Consider the following 11,005-nt stretch of genomic DNA (forward strand, 5'->3'; position numbering starts at 1 on the left):
TGGAGGTTTTTCTGAAGTGGCACCCCATGACACCTACCTAGTCTGAAGTACTACTCCAAATTGGGTTTGCCTAAAACCTGTTTCCATTTCTGACAGGCCCTGAGTGATCCTGTCCAGCCAGGGGCTCTCAAGCTTGTGATGTACTTGGACAATGCCGTGTGTGGAAGCAAAGGCAGACACACTCATCCTCAGAGAAGGGGATTTTGAATGACTAGAAAATTCTAGTGAGCTGGACTGGAGGGCCCACACTTTCTCTGGATTCTGCATTCTTTCTTCATTCAGAGTGACTTTCCGAGGAAGATGGTTTACGAAGGAGTTTAAGATTTGTTGGGCACTGAGCTGTGCTAGAACTTCACAGTGCTTGTGGTTGCCACGGTTCTTAAAGAAAGAGCTCCTGAGTTTTCACAGCCATCGCGGAAAGAGGACCTAGTGGGGGACGTGACGGACAGCCACCCGTAACCGCACAGATAGCTGGAGCAACTCGATTTCGACCTCCCACAAGGGACTGTGAGACCTGCAGGTTTGCTGCGATCCTGCAGTCTAGACTCCAGGGCAAGCTCTGGACTATGCCCTTAGGTCTTCCTTCCTTTACATCCAGCTGGAATCACAGGTAAAAGCCGAGGTGTCCCCTTCTCTTTACCCCTCCTGCAAAAATGGCAGTGCATCTCCAAAGCTGCAGCAGAGGCAAGCTTTAAGACAGGACTGATGCTGGCGTCCTTCCTGGTGTTTAAATTGGAACGGTTTTGAAAACGCATTACCTCCATTGAACTGGATTTTTTTTGATTGAAGAGCACCACGTCCATTTTATCTCCTTGCGGAGCAGAAAAAATCAATTTCGGTCTCTCTGGGAAAAAAAAATTGGCAAATCCCTTTGAGAAGGAAAAATATAAAAACAAAAACAAAAACCATCTGTGGTTTCATGTTAATATCACCAGCAGAGACGACCCCGAAATGTGGGGAAGAGCGGCAAATGCAGGAGCAAAGCCAGGGCCCGCGTTTCTGCCTCCGTTTGCCTTTTTTGCTTTCTTTTCCTTGTGGGAAGACGAAAGTTGTATCTGATTTATAGATTTGTTTTCTAGCTCCCAGGATATTTACTCTTTAAAGAAAAGAGAGGAAATGACAGACTTCTGAAATGCCTAGAAAGATTTAGTTCCGCCTCTTTGTGTGAGCCCCTTCTCGCGGGTATTGGTGCATTTTCGCCCGACCAGGCTCGTGACCCTGCCAGGTGGCCCCAAATACATCCCTCCTCCACTATCCTTGAGAGTAACCCGAATCACAGGCAAGCTATGAAGCCATCGAATTACAGGGACAGATGGATGATGAATGCAGCAGGCAGCGCTCAGTTTCCAGGCAACCCGAGGCTTTTTCCAAAGCCCCAAGGCCACGGGGCACCTTCACTAAGGGCTGCTGGGAGCCCTCAGCACCTGCAGCATCTTGGCCCAGGCTCTCAGGTTCTCCCCTGTGACAAACCTGCTCTTCCATTTGCTTTTCATCCTGTTAAGTACAGATCTTATTTTCCGTCTACCTCACCAGCTGCCCCAACCCAACCAAATGGCACTTCTGATTTTCTTCCCCCCTCTGACCCCGGAGAAATGTCTCACATGCGGCCACCATCTGGGAGAGCCATTTCCTTCCTCTGGCTCGGCCTCTGCAGACAACCATTTGACGCAGTGCTGTGACTGCCTTTCTGCAAACATTCAGATTTTACATTTTAACTGTGGCTCCTTGATTGGGGATCAGAAATTCACTGCTGAACATTCACACTGGCAGTTCTAAAACGCAAACCCGTCTCTTTCAGGAACTAATCTGGGATAGTCCAAACTCTGAACTTGAATTTGTTAATGCCCATTTTGAAATTTGCTCACACCATGCAGAGAGCTGCAACATGGGTGGTTAGCCTTGAAATCCTGAGTATTCAGTTACCTGTATAGGCTAACTAGAGCCCCTAAAGTTAGCCAGTGGCCTGCCCACAGGGTGTGTGAAAGTGGAGCCTTGTAGGGGGGGTGCCTCAAAACTCCCTTCAAAATGTAACCGCAATGCAACAGGACTAGAAACTGGGGCCACTTCTCACCCTGTGAGGACTGAGTCCTCCCCTTCTGCCTCTGAGGACCGAGTTCTCTGGGTCCTCCAGAACTGTGAGGCATGAATTCATGCTATTTACAATACCTGTTCTGTGGTATTTTGTTATAGAAGCACAAAAGGTGAGGAGATTTAGATGAGACTTGAAGATTGAGGCCTTCGTCATAGAAGTTGTCCCCTTAGAAGATAAAAGGGAACCATGTCCTCCCTCCCTCCCTCCCTCCCTCCCTCCCTTCCTCCCTCCCTCTTTCTCTCTCAGAAGGTTGCCATCCACAGCCAGGAAGCAGGCTCTCACAGCCTGCTCATAGCTTGAAGGACTCGTCTCCACAACTATGAGAAGTGAACACTTTTAGTTCAGGCCGTGTAGCCTATGACACTCTCTTGTCTCAGCCGAACCAACTAAGAGATGTTTACAGTCCTGTCCCACTCTGGTCAGCAGAAAGAAGAAACAGGAAAGACTACAACGGGGGTGTGAAGAAACAGCCCCTGCCTGCAACCGTGAGCCCTCTGTCAACACCTAGGCTCTCTGGAGCAAACGGATCCCTGTAATCCCACACTCCAACCAGTTCCCTCATCCTTAACGAACTAGGAAGCGAATGATCTCAGCTCTGAAGATTGCCCAGCAAAGGACCTTGTGCTCAGCTGGATCGGATCACCCTGGTGAGGGAAACCCACAGAAGCTGGAAGCTAATGATTTCAATAAACAAGTATCCTGCCGGAAGCCTTAAGCCAGCACCAGAGGGCCTCAGACCCAGAGTATCCAGAGCTGGGCTCAATCTCCCCTTTGCCCTGGGAGAGTTACCCAGGCCTTCAGCTCCTCCCTTTTCTCCCTGATCTCTAGCACCACAATATATACATATAGCCTGTCTTTTGCAGGGGCACACAGACACCTGATCTCCTTAGAGTGTGGAGTGTGAACGAGACTGAAGAGAGATGATGGGGTCCTTGTCTCAGCTGAGTGTGGCGGTGCCTGCATCTAACCCTGACACTGAACAGGTGGAGGAGAAAGGACCAGAAATCCACAATCCCTCCCAGATACCCAGTAAACCCACGGCCAGCCTGGGCTACCTGAGAACCCACCTCGGACAAACCAATGTATAAACGGCAAACCTCTGCTTCTTTCTAACCATGGGATCATGGATTGAATATCCATGGGAGGAATATCAGCTTCTAAAGTTTCAATGAGTTTCACCGGGAGAACGTAACAGTTCGCTCAGGCCCAGACCGGGACTAGTCCATACACGCCAATGTTGTCGTTCTCACAGCCCCTTCCTGCTAGTCAGCTCTTCGTCGCTGTGACAAACACTGCAAAACATCAGCTTCAAGAGGGCTACACGGCACATCCGGGTAGAGGATGTGGTGTTAAGGATGCCCTTCTCTGACAGCCAAAAACAGAGAGGAAGGCACTAGAGTTCCAACAACCTCTCCAAGGACACATCCCAAAGACCTGACTTCCTCGGAGGAGGCACCCCTTCTTACAGGTCCCACACATCCCAAAACGTCAACAGCTGGTGGCCCCGCCCTTAGCACATGGGCATTGGGGAGACATTTCAGATCCAAAGACCAGTTACTCTAGTTATTCAGCTTCTTCTGGTCAGCCTCACCCCACCTAGTCAGTAGCTGTTTTTCCAATCTGCCTGAGGTACCAAGTGTTCTTTTAAAAGCTGCTTTTCGCTTCCCTTTATGACATGCTTCTGTCACCTCCGTAAGTACTCAAGAGTTCATCCCTGCCATGACCAGCAACCAGGACATTCACCGTGACAACTATCTAATCGCTCCAACACCTTCTGGGAAAGCAGAAAGACTCACAGCTAAGGGATGTCTTGACTAACCCAGGGCAGTCCTCACGTCAGCCGTTGGCTCTCGCTCTGTTTCTGGTCTCTGACTTCCTTTGTAGACTGGTCTCCTTCTCCTGCTACAGGCAGCTTATTGCTGATGGTCTGAAAAGAGGCTTCTAGAAGCCCCGGATTCACATCCTCCCAGAACAGTGACCTCCATATAAAGAGAGGCTGTCGCTCTCAAAGCCTACATGTCAGCTTGTCAAAAACATGGACAAATGCATTTGTCTTCTGACAATGTTGGACTTTATTGAACAATCAAAGCTTCCCAAGGTACTGCAGCCTCATTAGCAGCAGACTGCCAGGCACTTCCCTTGATCGTGCTGACTGAGGCAAACACAGGTTTATTTATTTCAATCTTAATTACTAATATTAATTCTCAGATTACATATTACACACCATATTTTATGTATTTGCGCGTATGTGTATGTGTACATATATAACTACATATCTTATATGTTAATGGGTTAAAGGGGGCTAAAGAGGTAAAGAGGAGGAGTTAAAGGGCTTTCAAGAAGGTCTGAGGGGGGTAAGATGACAAACTCAGTCAGCTGGAGAAGCCGCCGCCGCCGCCGGGCTTCTCATCAGGCTGTGGGGTAAAGCTGACCTGCGGGAGGGAAGGAAAGAAAAGCACAGGACTGGGTTCAAGCTAAAGAATGGGCCAGAGAGTGGACGGCAAACTGACAAGCCCAAGCAGGTAGACAGCAGGTCCGGACAGACAAACAAGGGGACAGATGGATAATTCAAGAGGGCCACTCCAGCTGCAGGATCCCACCTGATGTGAAACTCCTGGGCCAGTCTGGAGTTCCCTACCTTGCAGTCCTTTGATGCACACATGAGGAGGTCAAATAACAGGTCTGCGAGGCCATTGTCATTGTACCGTTAGGTGCCCTCCTCTTGTAAGGCCCAGAAGAAAGAGTCGCACCCTTGTTCTGCCTATATGGCTGCCAAGATCTCAGACCTGCTTTTCATGACATGGTTTGAATACATGGACATGCCGGACAGTCTCAGTTCTCCCACGAAATTTATGGGACCCTTTCTACTCCCAGTCGTTTATCAATCTGTGCTGCGCGGTGACAAATGCAGGGTGCCCTTCATGGGTCCACCCAGGCAAAGTTCTCCATCCTCAAAATGGAGTCAAACACCACTTGTAAAGTGTCTCAGGGCCAGGCACTTTCTGAGAAATCACGGCTTCATACAATGTGGAGTTGCTCGGAACAGAGCACAGTGTGATCTCAACACAACCTTCAAGGTGTCTCTGATTGGCGCAGCCTGAACCGCTTCCGGGTGGAGCTCTGTGGTGAAGGAGCTTCCGGTGGTACCAGAAAACGGAGCCGAAGAAGGAGCGATCGCAACATTCCAGAGGGCAGATACCACTTAGGCAGGAGAACACATGCCAGTGCCTGCAATTCTAGCCACAGCCACACACTGCCTCACAAGGACAGCACCGAGGAAGCCTGCTGCCCTGGATCTGCTCTGAAACAACCAGCAGGTCCTCGTTCTCCCTGGGAATACAACCAAACAAAGCCCCGCTTCCCACAGGCTGCGCACAAGCTGTGGGCCACTGAAGTGGACAAAGGCAGCATCCAGCCTGAGGGAATGCGACAGAGAAATGTGAAAAAGGCAGCTAAGCCGCCAAAAGCCACTTAAATACCTGGTCAGCCACATAAGGGATGAAGCACCCTGTCGCTGATTTTTTTCTGGGGTCCTATTTTCTGGGACAACGGTAGTGCTTTCTCTAGTCGGAAATGCAGCTTACGGGGCTCCCCAATGACCAGAAGTGGAATGCTGGGTGCTCACCACATGTTCTACGGATTTCTTTCCATCTCCTCAACAGGGGTGACCTGGCTTGCACCCTTTACTCCTCAGGTGACTTTTCCTCTTTTCCTATAGGCATGCACACCGCACATAGATGCACACTCTTTGGCAAGAGCTAGGATGAGAATAGTCATCCCAGGTGTGGAAGAGGATGCCAGGGTCCTACGGCATTTTGTTTTGAGATGTCTCATACCAAAGCCCTGACAGATTGGTTACTCAACCTCCCAACTCCAAGGCTGGGCTGTCCTTAAACTCAGGGCAGTCTTCCTGCCTTAGCCTTCCAAGCACCGTGATTCCTGGCGTGCAGCTCCAAATCCAGCTTCTGAGTATCTGAGCTTTTATTGGGTGTCTTTTATCACGGATCACAGGGATACTTTCAAGATGTTTAATTAGTTCTCAGAATGTGTCTGCAAGGAAGACACTTGTGTTTGCAGCCATAAATTGTGCCGTAAACGAAAGGGCAGAGAGACTTTCCCAAAGCAGCTTCCCAAGAAGAGTTATTGGCAGTGTGACAATCGTGGGTCCTGCGCCTGTCCAGCCCCTCCCCTGCCTGCAAGCACAGCCCTTTCTAAATAGCCGGCGCATGTCCACACAGCTTCAGTTGATAAGGCTCCCGGGTACAGAGAAGGAGAAATTTAAAGCATGGAATATGGCTTCACCTCAAGGTTATAATAAACTGTAGAGGTCGTTTGATCCACTTCTCCGTCTAGTCTCAAACTGCAACATGTCTTTTACTGGGCCAGTTAGATAGTGCTGCCACCGAGCTAGCCGGATGCCTATAGTACCAGCACTGGGAACATTGATGAAGGACCCCAAATAATGAGACCCTGTCTCAAAAGATAAGCGAAACAAAACAGAAGGGGGAGTCTCTGGAAAGAACCGGCTCCAACATCATTGGGATCCGTGCATGTCTGCCTCCCTTCCTCTGCTCCTGCGCTCCTTCTTTGCAAAATATTTTGAAAACTGGATTTCTTTTCTTTTCTTTGTCAAACTGAATTTACTCCTCTGTATATAACAACCAGGCCCTTCACCATGGCTGGTTGACAGTCTTCTTTCTCAGGGCTTTCTGGCCACCAGTGTTAGCCCCTTTTTACCTGCACTAGACTCACGATAGTAATAGCAACGGTGCCTCCCTCTGACTTCTGAGACACAGAACTGCTTTTCAAACACCAAAAAGCCTGTCAGCTACCAAGTCGTACTAGAATGAAAAGTTTCAGATGCAATACGGAGGTCTAAAGCCTTTGCTCATCCTTAAAGTTTCCCCAGAACTAGTTCAGAGAATTACACCGAACACACAAGTCCCTTCCAGTCTTAGGCTGAGGACTCCAACCTGCACTGACAATGGCCCTTTTGTTTGCTCTTTTCATGTTGTCTGGTAAGGTCTCCATCACCTGAGCAACCCTATCACCCCAAGACTGACCTTCCATGTGAGGTGAGTCTATCAAGTTCAAAAGCTAAGATATGCTCGTCTCTGGGTTCCATAATGACCCCACAGTCATACTCAGGGTTAGAAGTGAGTTCACAAGGTGCGGGGACATAATGTGAAGCCTATAGATCACAATGAAAGTATCTGTTACATGTGTACTAGCGCTGACAGTCGCAGACCACAGCTCACCTTCTACCTACTAAAGCCGTGGCCCTCCAAGGGCAATTCTTCCCACTGAAGTATGAACATAGTACAGGTTTTCACCATGCTGCATAGAGTTTCTTTTCTTTATTTTCCTTTTACAATTTTGAATGTTTTGACTCTCCCACAAATTATGTAGGAATTCTGTCATTGAGTTACATTCCTAGTTTTGTTTCTCCTTGTTATTTTGAGGGAGGATGTGCTAAGTTGTCCAAATGGCCTTGACTTCGCTGGCCACAGGTGGGCTGTTTTAACTAGGTTCCTGTTGCCGTGATAAAGGTTGCTAACTAGCAGCAACTTGAGGCGGGAGTTGGAGGGGGCGAAGCTGGGAACAAGGTAGTAAGCAGCATCTCATGGCCTCCACAAACTGTGAGAGGAAATGAACACATTCCTCTCCAAGCTGATGTTGGTAAAGGAAACATACCTCACAGCCATAGAAGCATCAGGGGAAGCCTTCCTCAGACTTGTGGTTGTCTTACCTCTGTCCACGGAGTAGCTGATATTACTGGCCTACGCCTCCAGACTGCTGGGGGTTCTCTTAAATGCTGCTCACAGATCTCTGGTGTCCGGTTGGGAATGTGTGTCTTCTCTCACAGGGAGGTGGTTGTTCATGTGTATGAGTAGTGGGGTCAGGGACTTAGGTGACTCCCATTTCCATGGACTTTCTCTCACATGACCAGGGTTACTCGAAGCTCTTGGAGGTGGAGGCAAACCTCGTGCCACCATTTTGAAATGGAAAGACAGAGTCTGTGACCGTGTCGTAGGAAAGGTAGCTTTGAAACTCTACGACTGAGAAAGGCTTTTGGCTGGACTGCCCTAGTCTGCCACAAGGGTGTGGGGACTCCTCCCAAGAAACAGAAAAATCCTCACAGCCTAAGAAAAACCCCCACCTTCAGAGAACGCCTCCGACCCGTTTGCAATGGAGGAGTGTTCCCTTTACCCTACATCCTCTCCAGGATAAGTTGTCATCAGTGTTTTTGATCTTGGCCATTCTTACAGGGGTAAGATGGAATCTCAGAGTTGTTTTGATTTGCATTTCTCTGATGGCTAAGGATGTTGAGCATTTCCTTAAGTGTCTTTCAGCCATTTTAGATTCCTCTGTTGAGAGTTCTCTATTTAGGCCTGTACCCCATATTTTTTTTTGGATTATGTGTTCTTTTGGTGACCAATTTCTTGAGTTCTTTGTATATTTTGGGGATCCACCCTTTGTCTGAGGTGGGGTTGGTGAAGATCTTTTCCCATTCTATAGGCTGTCGTTTTGTCTTGTTGACTGTGTCCGTTGCTTTACAGAAGCTTTTCAGATTCATGAGGCCCCATTTATTAATTTTTTCTCTCAGAAGACATATGTTTTAAACTCACAATAATATCCAACAGATCTCAGGAGACTGGATGAGATAGGAGAAGCATGGACTTATACCAAAAAACCTTCCACCAACCCTGGCAGGAATTTCAGGAATTATTGAGTTTTCTGCCTCAATTTACTCAAAAGCACAGCAGTGTGGACAACTACTAGAGAGGGCCAGCAGGAGATCGAAAGGATTAAAGAAGGGGCTCCCCAGGGGGCTGCACTAGAGTCAATGAGGTGACTCATCGTGAAAAGCGCCACACTAAACATATCCACTAACCATTTCTTCTAGGAGTTAGGGGGACTTGGAAGGCTTGACTCAATCTAGTGGGAATAGGGAAGGGTGATAGGGCAAGCAGGACACTGTCGCCAAGGACCTGGCCTGGGGACTGACGCTCTAGCAAGCCAAGGACCCTTCTCTGTGTTCTCCAAAGATATTAAAAGCTGTAAACATAAAGGGCTTTGCAATACGAGAAGTTGGTGAGACGTTGTCCTTGCCCAGTTTGAAGCTCTGCTTCCCATTATTTTAGCAAACCAACTGTATGTTAATGAAATGTTTTCAATCCAAAGAATGGATATATTTTTAATTTCATTTAAAGATACATTATATATGTGTATATGCAAATATATAAATTGTATATATGTGTGTATACACACACATATGCTATAAAATATTGACATGGTGACTTTTAATTTGTCCTGATGAGTGTGGTCAGGTTTTTTCCCTTCTTTATTTCTACTTTAGGATTTCAGTGTGGCCGGAACTCATGTTCACCACAGTATGGCCGGAGCTCATGGTCACCACACAGAGTCAGGCTGAGGGTGACTGAAGAGCTCAAAGGAAAAGTTGGCTCAACTAGTTAGGTGCTCACACAAAGAAAGCAACCCGTCTGGGTCTTTCAGTGTCCTGTCGCCATGCATGCTTGAGCAGACTGCCTTATGTTCCTTGTTTTAATGGCAAGTGTGTCCATTCAGAAATATCTGTGACCTAAACAATAAATCCTCTTTATTTGTGAAAGTATTTTCAGATCCTAACATGCAGAGAGAAGCAAACCTTCCTGGCATAAAATAAGATGTCTGACCCCACACACACACCTCTCATGCAAGTTTTATTTTCATAATTTAAACTGAGACAGCAGGAGGGACCAAAGATGGCTGCTTCTCTCTGGTCTCACACCTCCAGCCAAGGCCAGGCCAGACATAAGTCATAGGCAGGAGGTAAGCGAGATGACACAGTACCTTAGTGGCCTAGGCACCTCTCATATGCCAGGCAGGAGACAGGCATGTTGCCCCTCCTTTCTTTCCTGGGATGACCCTCAATCCATAAGTAATTCTTCACTGCTGAATTTTCCAGCAAAAAGGGTGGGGGCAGAGGTGGACCTGCCGGACTTTCCCTGGGGCTGAGCGGGATGGTGAGTATTGATGACCCAGATCTCCCTCCTGGCCACTGGGGAGAAACACACACACTGAGTCAGGAGTCTGTCAAAGCAGGCTCTCGCTTAATTGTATTAAGCAGGAACTTATATAGGTTGTAATGGGGGTGGGAATCTTGGGATGGGTTGAAGTGGAATAAGGAACAAGGGCCAGTAATATTCTGCCACATTAGCGTGGCTGGACAGAGGTGGGTTTAGGTCAGGCTGTGCTGAGTCATTCATATGTGGAAGTCATGGCCAAAGACAGGTCTCCAAACTCAAGTTAGGCTCAGGAAGTTACATTGGGCATCACGCCCGGGCCTTATGAGGACCAATAATTCACAGGGCAAACATACGTCCTGGCCACTGGGAGAACTGAAAGTAAAGAACACAGAGGTCTGAACTGTACCCATGAGATGAAATCCTGAGGAGACCTGTACCCATGAGAAGCTGAATACATATGCCCTGTGAGAAGCCCCAAAATATAAAAACAGCTATGGCAAATAAAATTAAAAGACTAAAGTAAAATGGCTGCCTTCAGACCCTGGAGTAGTCCAGAAAGTTAGTGAGGGTTCATGGGAACTCAGCTCCAAAATAAGATTTAAAAAGAAAAAAAAAGTCTCATCACACACTGACTGAGCTATAGAGTTACAGCAGCAACAGACTTCCACTGTGGAGGGAAGGCAAGAATGAAACAGATTTTGTTTTTTTAATTATCAAATCAGATGTAGAAAGAAGGGAACAAAGTCTCATATAACCCTGATAATGTATACAGATAGAAAAACAAAGGTAAGTATACCAGTGTTCATTATGACTTGGGCTTCCCAAAGACTTTGCAAGTGTGGGTTGTACCCAGCTGATACGATACTCATTACCACGTGTGTAT

This window comes from Myodes glareolus, chromosome 16 (assembly GCF_982192425.1).
Source record: "Myodes glareolus chromosome 16, mMyoGla1.1, whole genome shotgun sequence".
Lineage (NCBI taxonomy): Eukaryota > Metazoa > Chordata > Mammalia > Rodentia > Cricetidae > Myodes > Myodes glareolus.